The sequence below is a fragment of the Peromyscus eremicus genome, chromosome 4, assembly GCF_949786415.1.
Source record: "Peromyscus eremicus chromosome 4, PerEre_H2_v1, whole genome shotgun sequence".
Lineage (NCBI taxonomy): Eukaryota > Metazoa > Chordata > Mammalia > Rodentia > Cricetidae > Peromyscus > Peromyscus eremicus.
In genome coordinates this window covers 30,016,353-30,037,794 of record NC_081419.1, presented here as the reverse complement: position 1 = coordinate 30,037,794, position 21,442 = coordinate 30,016,353, and positions in this window count along the sequence as shown.

The window sequence follows — 21,442 nt, the reverse complement described above, 5'->3', positions numbered from 1 at the left end:
TCACCTCCTTGAGGATCCCTCTACAGCTCATCCAGTACTGTGCGCCACCACCTCTGCTGGAGTGAGAGATAGAGCCTGCTGTGCTGACATTTTTGTTAAGCCCCAGTCTCAGACATGCCTATGAGCACTGTGAACAAAACTGTTCTTCTCCAGTGAGAAGAGTGCCTGTCTGACCTGAGAGACAATTTGCCTCCCCAAAGGAATGCTTCTTTTCTGATGTCCTGGTCTTACTTTCCTCTATTTCTTGCTCTCAGATAAAATGTTTCTCTACCACCATCCTAAGGCAGTTTTCTTGCCCACCTGCATGTAAGCCTTTCAGGTAGTAGAGATGGCAGGTGGGATTGTGCAGAGCTTGGCAGGTGGCTCCTATTCCCTCTCTCTGGCCAGCTCTCCCCTGTGAGTATAGTCAGTATGCATCCTTGGCTCTTAGAGCTGGGCACTTTCACACAAGCCCACACTTGGCCTCTGAAACATTCTGGCTTTGGGGCCTTTCCATAGCATATGGCATCTTACAGCGTCTATCATTGGTAGGCAAGTGCTTAGGTTTCATAGATCCCGTGGGTATCTATCTCTATATATATTTGGATGGCTTGCTGTCCTGACACTTTGCAAGCTTGCTTTCTACATTAGTTCTGATTTTGATGATACTGTCTTCTTATGAGCTGGTTCGTTGCAGCTATCTTCCAAACATCAATTCATGTAAATCTCAAGTACTGCTGTTACCAATACTATACCCATTTTAGAAATGGATATATCAATCTCAGCAGTGTTGACTAACTCAGTTCAGGTCAGAAAGGTAGAAATAGGTGGATGTGGAATTTGAACACAACTCCTTAATTCACACTCTTATGTATTATGTATTCTTCCTTGATCATTATTTTCTCTCTATTATCACTGATTTTTGTTTTCTGCTGACATTTCTGTCACTCATGTGTCAATTATTTCTCATTCCAAAATCAAGAATTTTCCCAATGGCACTGTTTTTCTTTCCTATAAGCTCTCTTGAATTTCAGGATTAAGCTACTGTATCCCATGTGTTGGTTCTCTCTTACCATCAAGATTATGAAAGGAAACGCTTTACTTGGCAGTTTTAGATGTCCTAATAGATGATCAGCTGGCCTCACTGGGCTGTGGAAGAACACAGCAGGAGTGCACAGTGAAGGAAAATCACTGCTTTACCCAGGAAGGACAAGGCAAGAAGTGGTGTCTCTGATGATCTGAAGCCGTCCCATTTGTCCCATATACTGGAGGTTCTACCACCTCCCTATGGAGCCAAGATGGGGATCACACTATAACAATGAGCCCTTTGGAGAGATTTTAGCTGTAGTCTATAGTGAATCACTGTGATCATTTTTCTCTGAGTTTAAAACTTCAGAACATCACTTCCCCCATTTCTCTTCAGCCAAGCTTTTCTTCATATTCCACTGAAAACACTAAAATAATCACACCAAACATTCCACACACCTATCCAATTCTCCACACTCCCCTTTCTATCTTACTAGTCTTTGTTGGTTCCTTCATCCTACAGATCTCCAACCACTGACGCTTTTTTCTCCCTTGATGCTTTGCACCTCAATTTACCAGTCCCGATTTTCCCTCCGAACTTGTATATCACCTAGCGTGTGGCATTGCTTCTTCCAAGTGTAATATGTCCTTCAAAGTGCAAGCTGAAAGTGGTAACCAATCTAGTCCACCATAAAACCCATCTTCTCCAACCTTCCAAACATGAATGTGTCATCTCATTGCTCAGACTGTAAAACCATGTAGAAGCCCTTGCTTACTCTCATGTTTTACAACCAATCGATTCATTTATTTGCAGCTGCAAAATGTGTTTAGAATCCAAGCTATAGACACTGCTCATATTGAATATTGTAACACCTCATTGAGGCAAACAGTGTCATGTGACATGCTATATGCCTTTTTTCATCACTAAAAAACATGACTTTCAGTTGCCATATAATCTCCCATTGATATTGCCAGATGAATGAAATTTTGATCAACGGGATGGAAACATAAATTTCCTGGAAGAACCACATCCATGAGTGGGGGGTAAGTAGGGATAAAATGACAGGAAAGGAGAACATCTCTACACGGGAAAGAACACAAAACTCAACTAAAACCCAAGAGCAGCTCTTTTCTTCATCTTCTCATGGTAATTTGTATTACATCATCTGATTTAGAGCCAAATTTAAGTGTTTAAAAAGATAAGTGCTGTGGGTCTTTCTGTGTGCTGTAAATGTGTTGCTACCATTGGTTAATAAAGAACCTGCTTTGGTCTATGCTAAGAAAGGTTATAGCCAGGCAGGAAATCCAAGAAACACACAGGGAGAAGAAAGGTGGAGTCAAGATAGATGCTTAGAGCTGCCAGGGGAGCAAGATGTAATGGAACACAGGTAAAGCTAGAAGACACGTGGCAATGCATAGATTAATAAAAATAGGTTAATTTAAGATGTAATGGCTAGCTAGCAATAAGTCTGAGCCATAGACCAAATAGAATGTAATTAACATAGGCCTCAGTGTGTTTATTTGAGAAACATGAAAACTTCAGGCTACAATTGGCACCCAGACATTTGGCAAGAATTTCCACATAAAACCTGAGAGCTTAAAAAAAGGTTCCAAGTAGAGACAATAGTAGCTTCCTAGCTCATGTCGCTCATTACAGGCCGTGGCACAGAAACTCATCCCCTGGCCACAGCAGGCTTCAGCGGCAACATGGCAAACTACCACAGTCTCTCACAGACTGAGATACAAAGTGGCTTCTCCCAGCCACTGTCTGCAGGCTTGGGAACACAGCTGCAGTCTTAAAAACACAGGCATGCTACATAATACTGCTTCCCAAAATTGGGGAGATAAGCTTGACTTGTTGATACCTGTGCCATATTGAAAAGCCAAGCATGGTGGAGCCAGCATCTAGGACTGCTGCTTCAGTTCTAGCTATGCAGCTTAGCAATTTAAAAACTCTCCTGGTCAGAAAAGGCTTGAAGATACACAATAAAACAGATTCAGATGGAAAAACCTCTAAACAGGTTACAGTGTGTTCAAAAATATATGTAGGCTTGGGAGAGAAAAGAAAAAGGATAGAAAAAGTCCTTAAAAAAGAAATAGAATAAAAAATGAAGCCACAGAAAGACGGAAAATACACAGAGAGTCTGGATACTGTATATTATTGTGCTGTCTTTGGGATTTTTTTTTTTTAACTGCAGAGAGACATTTGATTGTAGGGGCTGATAAATTAAACCAACATATATTTCTTAAAGGTATCTTGACTTCAAAATTTGGGACTAAGGATATGTTGCTTTGGAGAAGAGGTTATGTTTTTATTTCCACCGGAAATTAGAGACTGTGGATTCACTCCTGGTTAAAGAAAAATCAGATTTGATTTTGAAAGATCTCCAATGGGAACAGGTGGCCCAGATGATCCAACATTTCAGAGCACCTCTGTTGCAGTTTCCTCTGAGTTCTGCATCCAGAACAGCTTCAAGGCTGCTGGCTGAGATGATCTAGCCTCACAGATCATCTCAAAGTCAAAGGACTTGACCATAATCCTAAATTTTCTTAGGGTCTCCATAAGATTATCAGCACCCCCAATCAGCAGAAAATAGCTTAAAAACTACACCCACATTTCCAAAAAATGGATTATGGATGTTTGTCTTTATGGGTTTTGGTTACAAATTGTTATTGATCATAATCAATTTCTTTCTAAAAGAAGAAAGGGGGTGTGATATAAAAATGATAAAAAGGTAATCCAAAAACCAACTATTAATCTCAGATATTTTACATTGACATAGTTTTTGGTATAATGATACAAATTTAAAGTTAATTTTGTTACACTGTATGTATGTCTCTATTCTTGCTTAAAGGATTTTTGTATATTGATACAAATTTAAGTTTATTTTTTTGCAACATATTATAGGTATATTTTTACTCTTGCTTATGGTATTGTGTTTATGCAGCTCAATTAAGAATATAATGTATAATTAAAATATAGATTAATAATTAGTCATCTATAATAGTCCAACTTATAGTCATGTTAATCAGGTTTCTTAGATATACAAAGATATATTTCAGATAGGTAATCTTCAAACACTTTAAAGACCTACAAAATGATATTCAAAACGTTTTAAAAACTTAGATTTTTCTGGACAGTGAGACATACCTACTCATGGCAGCACCAATTACTTCAAAGAGGATGATGGACATCACAGAAACTCATTACAGAGTTTGCTCACAATGTTGAAAAGGCTAGCCATTTGGGCAAGAAACTTTTCTTGCCTGGACTCCTTAACAAATTGGACATGCAGGACCCATAAGAAGGTGACCACTGAACTTTGCCAGAACAAGGTCCTTCAAGTTTCTGTTTCACAGAAGAAACTGCCAGATATTCTGCAGGACACAGAGGAAAGTGACTGATGAACTTTGCCAATAGGCAGAACAGTCTTTTAAATTTTCTGCTTCACTGAAAAGTATGCCAGAGACTCTAGGCATGTAGGCTGAAGATGGATGCCTCAATATTAGGGAGGAACTTTGGGTGACTGTTTAAGAAGCCATATGTCTCTGTCATTTCTAGAATTTTGGAAGTTTCTTGCAGTACACTTCCTGTTTACTCACATAATATCCTTCTGGGGTCTTTGATGGAATTGAACACTAGACAGTTATATAGTTTTCCTTGGTTATAATAAAAGGTATATTAGATATAAAAATTTAGACTAACAGATATAAGATAGGTGATAAAATATTTTCTTTAATTTTGCCAAATACAAATAGACAAGATACTATAATTCTTGCTTGATAACTGTTTGTTATATATAATTTTACTATGTTGAAGTTAAAACCTTCCTTTTTGATTAGACAGAAAATGGGAGGTGCTGTGGGATGGTCTTTCTGTATGCTGCCAATATGTGTTGCTACCATTGTTTAATAAAGAAGTTGCTTTGGCTTATGGTAAGACAGGTTATAGCCAGGCAGGAAATTCAAGAGAGACACAGGGGAAAGAAAGACAGAGTTGAGACAGATGCCTAGAGCCGCTACACCATGTCCATTTATTTGTAGCTGCAGCAAAGCAGCAGTTTCTCCCATGAATACAGTTTTAATTTGCACACTAAATGTGACCTCCAACTTCCATGGGAGTAAGTTCACTATGACCTTTTTATAATGAAATGATTTATATTAAAATGTCATCAACCGGAATAGGCTTAAAACATTGTAGCAGAATCAAGACTTCCCTTTCTTGCTTCCATCTCCATATTTGGAATTTTTAAAAAGCTGTAAATTTTCAGGTTAAAGGGAAATTTCATTTGGCAACAGGGCACAGGGACCATACTGGGGAAATATTCATTAATGTTCAGTAATCTAAGAATCCTCAGTGTCTAATTATCAAAGTGAGTTTAATTACCACAGGCACCCATTCATTTAATTGGCTGGAAACATAAGAAGAAATTAAATGATCCCAATTCCAATTTGGCCCCAAAGTCTCATTCCATATTTATTTATCATCTGTATAAAAAAGGTGCTTGCTCCTGGCTCTGTGTGCTGAAATAAGCCCCCCAAACCACCACAGCAGTTCAGCATGCTCGGTCCTAATCAGAGACACAGTTAAAATGAGCAACACCTTACATTTTCATAGATCACAGAAATTGTAAGTATTCTCTTGCTGGTTGAAATCAGCGGGATAATGGGTTTCATAACAAATTGCTACAGGACTGGTGCTTCTCAGAGGCACCATGACTGGCAGTGAAGAAAGACAGAGGTGTTCTGGAAGGTCATAACCTTGTAGATGTGCCTAGAAATCTGCTCTTTCCTTGCCCAGCATCCTCTGTGTACCAGGTGATGCGCTGTCATGCCTCTGGAGCAGCGTTTCTCAACCTGTGGGTCATAACCTACATCAGACATCCTGTACATCAGATACTTACGTTACCATTCCTAACAGTAGCAAAATTGCAGTTATGAAGTGGCAAGGAGTTCATTGTATGGTGGGGATCACCACAACATGAGGAACTCCGCTGAAAGGTCACAGTGTTAGGGAGGTTGAGAACAACTGCGAGAGGAGCTAACTCACTGGCTGTCTCTCACAGAGAGGACTGAGAAGAATGCCCCTCTTGCCCTCAGAGGTCCTGCTATTCCACTTCAGAGTATATTCCCTTCCTGGCAATCTAACTGGACAGCCCTGTGCATGCTGGCAAGGAGAGCTTGGCTGGCTTCCCCACCTTCTCATGTTTTCAATCCTCAGCACATTGGCCGCACCTGGCTTTCATCAGCTTTCAGTGAGATGAGATTCTCTAAGATAGGGAAGGAAGCAGCATCTTAGATACTATCGTAGGATGCTCTCCCCATTTAAAAGAAACACAGACAAGGCTGACAATGGCAGCCAGCTATTCACTGCCATCCAGAGTGAATCTCAAAGGGAAATGGAACTGAGAGATGATTCCCTTTCCAGTAGACATTTTTCTTTCTGAAACATTTTTTATTTTATATCTGCACATAAGTCCCCCCCCAATTTCACCTCCAATTTACCCAATGCAATTAATATTTACAATAGTTCCTCAACAAATGTTCAAGAAATACCAATTGATCACAATTTATGACACGAAAAAGGATAAAATGCTATTTTTAACTATCATTATAAATGTTTTCCGGAGCTTTAACAAAATCCACAAGTTGTCAAAAGATATCAGCTACTTAAATTGATAGAAAATCCAAGGGATGCTTTCCTGCTGCTTTATATGAGCACCGTGTTACAACTTCAATTTTTGAGACTCGACATTTGCTAGAGCAAACTCCTATGTCCTTGTGAATTCTGGTGAATTCCATCTCCTGGCTGGCAAGTCTTCTGATTTACACAACACTGGAAAGTCAGGGGTGACAGTTACGTTCCTTCATTGCTGCTTTCAAAAACTTGGCAGAGTTTTCTGCGAAAAGTGATCTGATGGAAGGAGAATAAGGCTCCCCCACAAAAAGCTGGGCTTTCCAACATGAATCTTGCTCAAACCTCAACCACAAATTACTTAGCATGGAGCTTGATGCCAAAGGACGCAGCCAAGTTCTTCTCATGATTGCTCAGGAAAATAAGGTTTAGCATAATGCCATCCCCAGCCCATCTCTGTTTTTAAGCAGTGGTCCACTACAGTAATATATTTTGGGTGGTAGATTACATGAATTCCAACATGTTTCATTTGGATGAGATGAGCTAGTACTTTAGCAGGAGCATAGAAACAGTAAGGTAGAGATTTGTATACTAATCTTGAATAAAATATACCACATAACCTAATGTTAAATTTCTTTAACACACACACACACACACACACACACACACACACACACACACACACAGCCAACAAGATTTTTTAAATAAGGGGAGAGAAAGATTATTGTGTAATCAAGGCTACCTAGAACTTTCTGTGTAATAGAGGTAATTTCTGCCATATCTTAACATCAAGTTTATTCTTATTTCTCTTCATCTCCAATTGTAACAGCATCTTCTCCAAAGACCTTTGCAAAGTGGAGAGAACAACATCAGACCATCAGGATTGCCTAAGGTTACCTGGGTTCCTGACTGGCTGCCTAAAGAGATACACCTGTATTTTCTAAGATCTAGAGTAGCAGAGGAGGCTACTCTAGGCTCATTGATAAGAGACAAAGAAATAGGGAGAGAGAGAAGACCTAGGACACTAAAGGAATTTATTGATTATACCTTCCTGCTTCCAGTGAGCAACCTCATTATTTACCTAAGAATCAATGGTGCCCATGGGGTATAGATGATCATAAACACCAACAAAGCAGTTGTTTCCATAGTATCAGTGTGTTCAAATTTTAAACTTCTTGCATACCTGGTAGCACAGTAAAGTGCAAGGGTATACGTATGGGAAGCACTAAAGCATAATGCACTCGTATTAACTTTAAAAATAAGTAAGTGTGCTTAAATATGCTTTTTCCTACCTACTAAGTATGACAATGTCATACATGCTACCATTTCAAGTTAAATCTATGTGTAGCCAACAGCCAAGCATATGTATAAGGGTGTGCATTTTCTATTCTGTTCTGTTCATAGTGAATTTCACATGGGTCTGTAGCAATAGTAATAACAGTGAGTGTTTGCTGAATGTGAACAAGGTGCTAAGCACTTGAAGTAGTATAGCTTGTGTGGTTATTTATGGAGTAATCAACTTTTTAGGGGGGTGTATTTCATTGTACTTTAAAAAGGTTAATATCTTCTGCTTATCAAGCTGGATCCTATCTGTCTTTGAGGTTATGCAGATACTTTAATGTGCAAAATTAGAAGATCTTCCACACAATGAACCACACTTACCAAGTGTGCTCACATCAAGCATAGCCCCCCCCACACACACACACCTTTCTTTGCCTACTTACTGAAGTAGGAAAGCAGTGTGTGGTTATTCTCTTACTCCCTGCTTCATGCCTTTTCTGCACACTACCTGCGATGCTTATGTGTCAACTTGGCGATTCCATAGTACCCAGAATTTGAGTAAACATGATCCTAGATGTTTCTGTGGAGATTTCATTTTAGATAGGAAAGAAAACAAATTACCTTCCATAATGTGGCAAGCCTCATTCAATCAGTTGAAGGACTTAATAGGACAAAAAGTGATTTCCTTGAAAGACAAGTAGTTCCTCTCTGGGTCTCCAGTCTGCCAGCCTGCATATTTCCAGTCTCCTTGACCATAATAAGGCAATTCCTTAAAATAAATAACCCCATCAAATGTTTAACACATACACACACACACACACACACACACACACACACACACACACACACACACATTTCCCTGCAGAGTCCTTACTAATCTAACCAATAGCTTGCTAGCCAGTTCTGATCCACAGAGGCTAGAGCAAGTAGTGAATCCTGGAAGGGGCCAGAGACTTGGAAAGAGTTTTGTTGAATGGCCCTTCGAGCCCAGCATATGTTAAAACACCTGGCCACTTCTCTTAAAATACTTGCTATCTCCCCAGACTGATAACAGAGGCTGGCAGACCTGCCCTCTTTCCACAACTGATGTATCTCCGTGTTGGGTGCTTGTAGGTGACTTTTGACATCCTGACACTGCCCTCCAGCTTCTGCCACTCTGGCCTTTCACCTGTCTCTGGTAACTCTGGTTGAGAGCCCTGGGACGAGGTAGCTTGTGCGGTCTATAATATTCAGAACACAGGATGCCCTAGTCCAGAGAAAAGTGGCAACCTGCACTAGCCAGAGGCCCCTTCCTGTCCTGCTCATAGGCACTGACCACCAGCTCCAGTGACTGGAGAGTTGACTCAGCTCTCTCTCCCCAGTGTTCTCCGGTTCCGAATAAAGTGTATTCAGGTCTCACATGGATTCTACAGAAGCCCTGTCTCACCTGTGAGCTAAACACCAGTGTGTTAAGTGAAAACAGAACCAGATAAAGCAACCGCACAAAGCAAAAGAAATGTTTAGAACCTTACAACAGTTAAGGTTCTTGATTCTTCCTAAACAAAGCTCTTTATATGTGGTCCCTCTCCTTACCTCTTTTTGTGGTTTATGGTTTCAAATAATCTGGGAATTCTCAGGTTGTGTAACTTAATTCATCCATCTTGGCTTTATAGTCTGAATTTCACTTTACCTCCAGTCTCCTGGCTTCTGCTTCTATGGTACAGGCATCTCGGGGAAAACGGATGGGAAGCATCACATGTACAATTTTGCTACTGACTGTTTTAAGGATAAACAGTCATTTTCTTCTGCATCAAATCCCTGAGGCAGGTGCTTTAGTACCCCCACTTAATAGCTGAGGGAACAGAGGCAGAGATAGTAGGTCACATGCCCTGGGCCACCTGTTTACTAACTGAGCTGAGCTGTAGACCTGGGAGATCGGATTCAGAATCTTAGTCCTAACCACTGTGTCTTAATGCTGCTCATTGAGTATTTACCTGGTACTATACTAGAACAATTCCATTGACTTTCTTATATTGAGTGTCTTTTATATGTACAGGGCACTTTCTCTCTCTCTCTCTTTCTCTTTCTCTCTCTCTCTCTCTCTCTCTCTCTCTCTCTCTCTCTCTCTCTCTTTCTCTGTGGACAGGGAGTATTGAGGTAAATTTCAGAGTCATTCTCCAGGAGCCATCTGTCTTATATTTGAGACAAGATCATGTACCATGATTTAAAACTTGCCAAATCACCTGGGCTGGCTGGCTAGGGAAGCTCAGGGGTCCTCCCGTCTTGGGATTACAAGTGTGTACCATTACATCTGCCTTTTCCACCATATGAGGGCTGCAGACTGAACTCGGGTCTCCAGTAGCATGCACTTTCCATACTGAGCTCCCATCTCCCCAGCTTCCTGTATTTAACTTTTAAGGAGGAGATAGTTTTTTTTTAAGAGAACAGTCAGAAACCAGGTGTTTTGTTGTTGTTGCTGTTTTGTTTTTTGCTGTGTTTGTTTGTTTGTTTGTTGGAAACCTGGATAGATGGGTATCTATTGAGCACTGACTAGGAAGTCAGGCCTGGGGTGCATTTGGATGGACAATCAAAGAAAAGCCAACTCGAGCTGTTAAAACTGAAATACTCAGTTCCAAGAGGAAGACATGGCTCCACATCTCATCTATTCTCATCCTCTGTCATACTGAGCGAGTCTATGAGGGAGGCGCCTTAGAGAAAAATGCCATCCAAGTTATGTAATGCTGCAGGGTTCCAGGAAGTTGGAAAGCCCTTCCACCTCAAAGACATGTTCTCCACCGGCTTTGGATGATTGATAGCCACAGCCAGAGACACCCTTGCTCTATGCATTCTTGGCTGGAGATGGTACTGCGCATTAAAACGCAATGCTTCTGGGAGACTTGGCACTCTGTCTCATGCCTTCTCTTACCCTCTCTCTGTAATTGGCCATCAGCTTAATAACAGAAGGCAGCAGAGAAACCAAGAAAGAGCACCATTTCTGAAGTCAAAGGAAAGGATAATTTCACCTAAATTGAGCAGCATCAAAGGCCAAATTTGCCCACTCCACAGTTTTACTGATGGGGTAGCCAACTTTTTCTAAACTAGGCTGGCTGTGGACCACTGATGGGCATGTTGTATGGGGGGGACTCTGATGGATACAAATGTCCAGAGAAGTATTTTCCAGCCCTATAGGTATGGAGAGGAGGAAACCTAGGACATTACAAGGAGATTGAAATGTGGGAAGGTTGCCAGAAAACAGTGTGTGTGTGTGTGTGTGTGTGTGTGTGTGTGTGTGTGTGTGTGTGTGTGTGTTTTGGGGGGAGATTAGGTTAAGCTAAACATACAGTGAGCAACACAGATTAATGTGTTCATATAATGAAATAGCAGCCTGCATGAGTTGAAATCAGTGTTGCTATAGTTGAGGACCAAAGCAGAGGAGAGGATCCTTGAGGAAGGGATGGATGCTAGGGGGAGGACACATTCTTGGTTAACAGACAGCAAGTCCCAGCTAGGCCAGACCCTAGGAAGCAAGGATAAGGAATACTTAACAAATGTCTACACAGCCATGTCTGATATTCCATTTAAGTCTCCTTTTACTTGAAGTGATGTCACCCTCTTGCTATGCCCAGATCCAAGTGCAAGTCCTAGGTGCAGCAATATGGATTAATAATAGTTTAGCAAATGGGGATCAACTTGTATCATACTTACAGAAATAATATCAAATGAAAGGGTGATGTTCAGAGGGCCAGCTCTGGAGTGGGGGCAAGGAGAGAGGGTTGAAAGGAGAGAAGCATCCTTCTCAGGACTCTTCGGGAATAAGGAGAGATGCTACATGTTCAGTAGACACATAGGATGGGGACCTGAGAATTGCTTTTTGCTATTGAAAGAAGGAAAGACACAGACTTCAGAACAGAAAGACATTTAGGTGGCCTCATGTACCATTATTTTCAGCTTTACATAATGTGTAATATTTTCATATATATTTTTAGATTTGGGCATTATATATTTTTCTTAATTACTAGTTTTAAAGAGACATACATAGAGCTGCACATGTGGCTTAGTTGGCCAAGTTCTGCTGCACAAACACGAGGTTTGGGGTTCTGATCCCTACACTCATGTGACATGTAGAGTGTGACAACATACACCTGTAATCTCAGTGCTTACACACAGAGAGAAGAGACTCTCCGGGACTTGCAGGCCATCCAGTCTAACTGAAGCCATAAGATCTAGTTTCAGTGACAGACCCCATCTCAAGAAACAAGGCAGAGAGAAATTGAGGAAGATACCTGTCATCAACCTCTGGCCTCCACAAATATGCACAAATATGAACAGTTATGCACACAGAGATACAACACACACACACACACACACACACACACACACACACACACACACACACATACACACACACAAATCTACAAAGGAAAGCTTGAAAGGGGCAAGAAAGAAAGTCTACAAAATACTGACATTAGATAGAGGTCCATGTGTGGGTGAGCTGGTTAGAACCCACAGGACAGCACAGTTGCTCATGGCTATCACTGATGTACTACCCCCATGTTTCTTTTCACCCCACATGCTTTGAGAAAACCTGACATGTGGAAAAGAGTGAGTGACAAGAAATATGTCTGAATCATTTCTCTCACTTCTTCCGTAAGGTCCCTCTTTTCGTTTTTATGCTTTGTTTTCTTACATAACTCGAGTGTTTAACTAGGTTTCTCACTGGTTAACTTTTCCCTCCAGTGACAACTCGTCCATCAAGGTCAGGGTCCCCAAGGAGGAAGCTGAGAGAACATAGACTACACACATGTGCCGAATGATTCTGCAAGCTGAGAAATTAGCTTAAGAATGAGTCATACGCTCTCAATTTAAACCTGGCAGGGGGGATTGCACTTTCATCCCTAAATTGGAATCAGATTCTCTCCACTGGGACTCTTCCAACTTTTGGCATAGTCTACGAACAGGGCGAGCCTGGTTCCTCACGGTGTCATAACAAAACTGACTTCAAGTGATAGCTCCATGGGGCTTAGTGGGGAAGGCAGAGATGGAGCTCAAGCTAATGGGACAACCTGGGATCTTGCTTTTATCACCAAGCAAATGAGCATCAGCAGAGACTTAAATAAAGCCTGCACAATCCATCCTTAATGCTCAGTTTTCACAATTAACACATCCCCCAAGCGTCCATTACTATGCTTGGCCACTTGGTGAGCACGTTTTCTTTCTCAAGAAGAAATTCCTTTTCATTGGGATTAAAGCTGTCTCCAACAAAGCATATTTTCAAATGGCTCTTGCTTTTTCCACTTTTTATTCCAAGATGTGATTTCTCTGTGTGTCTGGCTTTTAATCATTTTATTGCTAAAGAAAAGAGATGGGGAGAGAGGGGAATGGAATAATGAGCCTATCAATGATTAAATCATTTAACACATCTTTAAAAATTATTCATGGGGCTAGGAAAATAGTTCAGTTGGTAATGTGCATACTACCTAAGTTTGAGTGAAGCACACCTGTGATCCCGACACTGGGAAACAAAGGTTGGTGATCCCTTGAGCTCATGGTGAAGCGAAGCAGAGAAAGGTAGCTGAGGTCAACCTCTGGCCCTGGCCTGCACACACACATACACACACACACACACACACACACACACACACACACACACACACACACCAAAATGTAAGCAGCACAGGTGAAAAGGTATTAGTGTCTTAAGTAGAATCATACTTTTTGAAGAGATGTCAAAAATGACATCTATCTCATAGTCTTGAGCACAGCTTCAGTCTAGAAACATCTTGAGTGCTTTATCATACCACCACCTTTTGAGTCCCAGTGCCAACTAATTAATGCCGGTCTCTGCTGTGGGATGGAGATCTGGGCAGGTTCTGAGCACTCCAGATGCTGCAAATGGGCAGGTAGGCTGGGGCTAGCACACTGCCTTAGATGTCATGTGCTATTTTCATACTCCATTCTGTCCTTTTAATCACCACACAATTCCCATGAAAACAGAGACACTTCATTGACTTCACACAATCTTTCGACAGTAAATTATCATTAACCTGTTCCGTGGTTAATTGGAAAAACCTTTTTTTTGGAAACAGGCAAACCAAAAAAGCCACTAGATTTCTTGTGCGTCTGTTTCATCTCTCTTGGGAAAGGTCCCTGCTGATTGGAAACGGTGAGATGCCTTTGCATATTGGCACACACGTTCCTTCACTTACCGCTTAACATCCTGAAAAGAAAGAGACACAAAAGGAAAAGAAAAGAGATTTCTTTGAACAGCGTATGTCTATTTAGAGAATCTTTTATCATGATCAAAATTATAAAAATATACAATATAAAGGTATATTCATTAAAGCAGCGGTAACCCCTTTCTAGGTATATTCAAGAATTCAGACAAAAAAAATGTAAGGAAATATTCCCACATTTTATTTCTTTATGTTTTTTTTCAGAGAATATGGTTTCCTTTACTGAAACATGGAACTATGGGACCTAAGATGACTGTCAGCAGTAACTGGTACAAGGGAAGAAAATTTGATTAGTGAATGGTAACACAGCACTCTGGCATGAGATATTTTCACTATTCCCCTATCCTAGGAAATCTGAGATTTTAATTGCAAATGGATATATGATATAGGAAATATTGTGAGTGTAACCATTGATTGGAACTTTTACTGAGTAATTGTTAAGTAGCAGGCTTCTTATTGAGTATGTTCTAGGGTCTCCTTGAGCCACAGGAACCCAGTGGAGAAGGAACAGTTACTACGTTCATTCTACAGACTGGGAAGTTGAGGCTCCCAGCTCCCAGTGATTTCCTTCTGATCAGAAAATAATTATACTCTCCCTGCAGTTGTTGGCTTAAGAGTCCAGCCCAATCTACTGTCTTTATGGTCTTGGGTTTTCTCTTATCAAAGTCAGCTTCATGGCCCCTAGCTGCACAGTGTCAAAATGGAGCAAAGTGACTGCCATTGTATTGCTAGTCAAGTGCTCGTGAGGCATACTGGATCCTAGTCCCACAGGAAATCCTCTCTCCATGGTCCATGGTCTTTCTTTAGACTCTATGGACTCCTAACAGTCAGCTAAAAAAATGCCCCTTCTCCATGTATTGGTTATGTGAAACGTGCTGTTCTAACTTAGTAAAAATCAACTCCACTTGGAAGACTTTCTAATTCTTAAAAAAAAAAAAAAAAAAAAGGTAAGAGAATGTTCTAATGCATCAACTTATGAAAGGACGGTGATGTTGGAGACTTGTTTTGTGATGTGAATTAAACAATTATACTATGAAGAAAACTTTCAGGAAATGTGGGTAGCGAAGAAGGAGGTGAGCTAAGTACATTTTGAAACATCCAGGGGGCCAGACCTGTCCTAGAGCAGGGAGTAGGTTACACTCAGGCCCGGCATCTCATTTACAAGGTTTTACTCCACTCTACTTTATATCACTATTAGCATATTTATATAACTCTCCTGTTTTATTGTTAGCATTACTTCCTTAGTGTGCCTGGTTTATAAATTAACCTTTATCTTGAGCATGCGTGTATAGGAAAAAGCATAGCATCCACTAGGGATGTTGCAACGTATCTCCTTAAATCCAAGGGGGATCTCTGCTTTCTGCATGGTTAGTAACTCATTGGCTTATGTCTGTGGCTCACAGTGTGAGAAACTCAACAAGACACAGTAGAAAGAACCCATCTATGTTGATGCTGCATAGATCCTTCATATTGGTTCCATTTTAGCTCCTATATAATGTCAAAATTATATTATTAAGGCATTTAGTAATTAACTTTTATCTAAACTCAAAATATGAGTACTGGGGATGGATTTAATCAATTTCCACATTTCATTGAGATCATAAAAAATAACTTGGGTGCTTGCAAAAGCTTTGAGGACAGGAGTAGGGATAACACAATGATATTTATTCAGTCTTTTCATATATCCTCTGTTGAAACCACACAAGAGCCTGGGGAATTCTTGGCAGAAGCAATATTGTAAATGGCCGGTTTATTGGCAGGGAGGGCAGTGATATGAAACAGCCAGAGTCTACACACTTTCTCTAGCACAAATCCAAACAGAGCTCTGATCATGTCTGTTTATCTGAAGTGATTTGCTAAGTGATTCATTTCTTTGAGTGAGTAAAGAGCTGAGGTCTCGCCGAGAGTGTGTAAGTGTTTGGATGGGGATATGGGATATCAACCAGATGGAAGACAAACCGAGGGCTGTTGACCAGTGCAAACTACCACAAGCAATATTGATGTGGTATGTGGATTATGCTCTAGGTAGAAGCCTGGCAAAAAGCAAATAGACTCAGATGTGCTGTGATTAGCTAAAGCCATGTTTATACTCTTCACAGCCCCTCGGAGCCACTGGTGCCCAGGCCAAGTCATAACAACCTGAATCTGAGACATCCTCAAGACTGCCTCCTCTCTTAGCTGTATTGACATCAGTAAGGCTGCAGCAGAACTCCACTAAAGGTCATTGAGTTCCTGGGAGGAAATGTGCCCGATCATTTGTAACTTTGGACTTAGCATCTCCTTAGTGAACAAGCTCACTCATATGAAATAGAAGCGATGATGCTCTCTGCTAGGGCTTGGATGAAGCTCAGATGAGGCCATGTGGAAAGCCTTGGGCAATGGTGGAATGTTGCCTGTTAGCTGACTCCTTCCTACACCTCTACCAACCCACAGCCAATCTCAGTCACTGCTGAGCAGCCCTGGGGCAGTGGGGCTCTGGCATAGCTGAACACCATGTCCCCCAAAGCAATAGTTAGGATCCACTGAGATTTTTCATCATATTGCTGTTCTTTTCCAGAGTCTTGGATTTTGGTAGAAAATGCCTTGAGTACAAATTGAATGGACAGGCTTGAAGCCAGAGCAGGAAAGAGAATGGACAGAACTGTGGGAAAGTACATGCTCCCTCAATGTGGAGTGGAGCTCGTCACACTTCCAAGTCTTCTGTCATTCTTTTATGTCTTTTATCCTTCTTTAATTTTTAGCCTTACATCTTTTAAATTTTTTATTTCTTAAAATACCGAATTTTTTCATTACAAAAAGAATAGAATGAATGAGAATTCAGTAAAAAAAAATATAAAAATCCAGGAAAAAACTGCACAGCTTACTCAAAAAAACAAAATGCTACCAGGGCTGAGCAGAGGGCTCTGTGGGTAAAGAGCTTTCCACGCAAGCATGAGGACCTGGTTTGGATCACCGGAATCTGGGGGTAGGGGAAGACTCAACGTGGTGGTACACATCTGTTATCCCAGACCTGCGGAGGTTTAGATGCATGAATCCTTGGTCCTTGCTGGTCAGCCAACCTAGCTGAATCAGTGAACTCCAGGTTTACTGAGCGATCCTGTTCCAAAAATAAGAGAGCTACTGAGGATGACCAAACTTACATCAGACTCTAAGTTCTACATGTATGTGCACACACATGCTACCACCAGTGTGATTATAAAGTAAACACATACATACAACCAATGTGATTATAGAGTAAATACACATACACACACAACCAACATGATTATAGAACATACATGCACACACACACACACTATCACCAATGAAATCATAGATAAACACACACACACACACACACACACACACACACACTACCAAAATTAGAGTATATACACACACACTACAATGTGATTATAGAGCACACACACACACATATTACAAATGTGATTATAGAGTACATACACACACACAGTTCCAGCATGATTATAGAGCACACACACACACACACACACACACACACACACACACACACACACTACCAACATGATTATAGTCCTACAAACCCAACCCCCAGCCCCACAAAAGCTGTACAGTTATAACCCCTTCCTCCTTCTTATTAAATACTGCCTTAATTTCTATAGTCCTCATGTTCTTAATCTAGTTTGCAACTTTGCTATGTGCGCATTCACCCCCAAATACAATGTTTTACTTTTGAGTACTACTTTCAAGTTCTACATAATTTGAGTCATATTTTGCATATACTGGTGTCTTTGATTCAATACTATGTTTAAAAGGTCATTCAGTTCATTCCATGTGGAAGTTTTTTTAATGAATATTCATTGAAGAATAGCATTCAATTTGTAGAATATAGAGCATTTCACATGTTATTATCCAGTTTGTGGGCATTTAGTGGTTTCTCGATATTGAGAGCGATGGTATTTTAGATATGCCCCTGCACTTGTCAACAAGTAGCAGTCCCTCTCTTTTGCTGCGGCCATGTCTTCCAGAGGCTGTGCACAACTTCAGCCTACATGAAAGCAACTAGACTGCTTTCCAAAAATGTTGTCCCACTGGAGTCCTTCAGCTTTTGTGTTACTCCTTGCGTGATATCAGTCTTCTGCTTCTACCTCAGGTTAGACCTATGCAAATTTCATGATTCTTATTTTTGTACCTCATTTCTTACATGGTTTTGGGATGTGGTTTGAATTAAACATTGATGGAGATCTGGGAAGGTGTAGGACTGGTCTCGTATCTAGTTTCCTAATGTTGCTATAACAAATGACCACAGATTGGGTAAGTGAGCACAGCAGGAATGTATTTCCTCACAGCTCTGGAGGCCTGATGTAGAAGCAAGTGACAACTGGTCCACATGCCTTCTGGAGGCTCAAGGGAAACCATTCCCTGACTCCTTTACACTTCTGGGGGCTCCTGGTATCCATTGGCTTGAGCTAAATGCCCTGCCCTCTGCCTCTTCACACAGCCTCACGTGCTGTGCTTCTGGGCTTCATTTCCCCTTTAAAGACTCCAGTCGATGAATTTAGGATTCTCATCAGGTCCAATGTGATTTCCTCCTGGGATTCTTTTTTTTTTAATAATTTGTTCATTTTTATTTTATTTGCATTGGTGTTTTGCCTGCATTTATGTCTATGTGAAGGTGTCAGATCTTGGAATTACAGACAGTTGTTAGCTACCATGCCAGTGCTGGGAATTGAACCTGGGTCCTCTGGAAGAGCAGTCAGTGCTCTTAACTGCTAAGCCATCTTTTCGGCCCCCTCCTCCTGGGATTCTTAAATAATCACTACAAAGCCCTGGTTCCAAATGAGGTCACATTTGAGGGTCTGGAGATTGGGACTTTAGCACATTTTTTGGGGGGGGGGGGTGTAAGTTTCAAACCACTATAGCCTGTATTGAGGGAAGGAAAGGGGAGAAAATTATTAGTTGGTGAAATAATTACTACATATACTGTATAATTTTGGGGTTGTGTAATATATTAACATCTCCCACAGGAAAGGAAAAGTAAAACAGCCACCCACTCAACATAACACACAAGCTGTAAGAAGTCTTTAGAGTCTGTTAGGTTACCTTATAGACACATAAGTTGTTGAAAGAAATAAGTCAGGGTTCTGATGAGGTCACATGGGGGATCCCCTATTTTGTAAGTGAGCTCTTTGTTGAACTGTGGGATCGAGACAATGATGGGAAGACTAAGAATTTATAGAAAGAAGCCATTTGTCCTTTGTCCTTAGAGGCACCTTGTTTCTGCAGGGGTCACATCCTAGTATTAGTGCAATGAAAAGCCAATGTTTTCTTTGTTCGAGAGGAAAGGTCATCTCTATTCAATATTTTCCTTTGGCTAGCAGCACTGTCTGTATTCTCCTATGACTTAGTTAGGCTGACTCTACTGTTAGTGGAAGGAGCACCTCATGGTTGCAGAATCTGAGCCCAGAGATCTACTGACCATGCCCTCTCTCTCCCATCCTTCAGCTGGCACAGTGCTCCAATCATGCCATCAGAGAGAGAGAGAGAGAGAGAGAGAGAGAGAGAGAGAGAGAGAGAGAGAGAGAGCACTTACAACCATGGTTCTCTGCTGAAGCTCAAGAATCTCAATGGGAGGGTGTGTGCAGACAGGCATTGGGTGACTTTCAGCTGTCCCTAGAGGGACATTAATTTAACATTTGTTTAGTAGACATCTACCCTTTGCCAGGCAGGACTGCAAGAGGAGTGTGACCCTCAGCTTCACACTGAAGGTATGGGGAAGCAAGAACTGCAAGAGCTGAAGAGGGCACTAGCAGAGGATCCAATGGGAATAGGCCACACCCTTATCTTGAATGGCAGAGTCTTGGGTGAATCAAGATGGGTCTGGTAGGGCATCATATCTCCCAATTAACACCTAAAACACCCCTCTCTTTTTCTCTTCTTGAGACTTATGAGAGAGCTCTCAGTCTCGGTTCCCACCTGATTCCAACTCCAGTGCATACTCCCTTCAATTCTTGATGACATCAGCCTAAACCACAAGCAACGGCCTTGTCACCTTATAGATAGTAAATGGCATCAACCAATTAAACGAAATTCTCCGAGAGCTTCTGTTTCTGTTTGTTCTGGGAACTGAACCCAGTGCCTTGTACATGTTAGGCAAGAAGCCTACCACTAAGCTACATTCCAGTCCCATCCCACAAACTATGAAAACGATATACATCCACAAAACCACCACCACGAATAAACTACAGAATAGCGCCTAATTCTTCTCTATATACTCCATCCTACACTCATCTTTTTGGCACCAGCCAACTCCTGGTCTGCTTCTTATCATCATCTCTATTTTATAACTTGTGGACAACTGAAATACGACAGAATGTGCCATTTCGTTTCTTACAATAACATAATAATTTTGAAATTCATCCCCATTTTGATTATCAATGTACCAGGAACATTTGTGCACAAGTTTCTGTGGGGCCTTATGTTTTCATCTCTGTGGAGCACATACCTGAGTTTAATGTTTTGGTTTAAGGTTATATATCTGTTATGTTTCCAAGACATTTTATATTTCTAGTGAAACAGTATGAAATTGCCTCATATCTCCAACCCTTGATATTGGCAGTCATTTTAAGTTCCGCTGTTTTTATGGGTATGCAGGGCTAGCTCTCTGTGGCTGGAGTGTTTTGCTAAGATGGCTTACATGACTAAACAGCACTTTTTTATGAACCTATTACCTATCAGCCCATTTTCTGGTTTATTTTCAAATATTTTGCTCATTTGTTAAGTAAGCTGTTTGTCACATTATTGACTTGTGTTTATGTTTTTGTATGTTTTAGTAAGGTCTTATGTCGGATCTACATATTGCAAATATTTTCTCCCATTTTGTGTTTATCTTTTCACTTTCATAATTGTACTTTGCAAAGAGAAAAGGGTATAATTTGATAAAAAATGGGTCAATTATTGAAATCTAAAGTTTACACACTTCTTGTGTGGCAGTTAAACTTGATGATCAACTGGACAGGTATGAGAATGAAGAGATGAGAAAGCACACTTCTGACTGTGTCTTTGAGGCATTTCCAAGAAAGATTAACTCAGAGGTAAGACCCACCCTGAATGTGAGTAGCTGCATCTAACAGGCTGCGGACCTGGGGAGAATAAGAGGGAAACAGAGTCAGCAGGGCCAGCGTGCTCCCTCTAATTCCTGACTGCCCAGATGTAGCTAGAGTTTTCCTGCCTTGCCCACAGTCGGGACAAATCTTTGTCACCTGCCAGTCCCACAGCCGCTCAGACCCAACCAAGTAAAGACAGAGACTTATATTGGTTACAAACTGTATGGCCGTGGCAGGCTTCT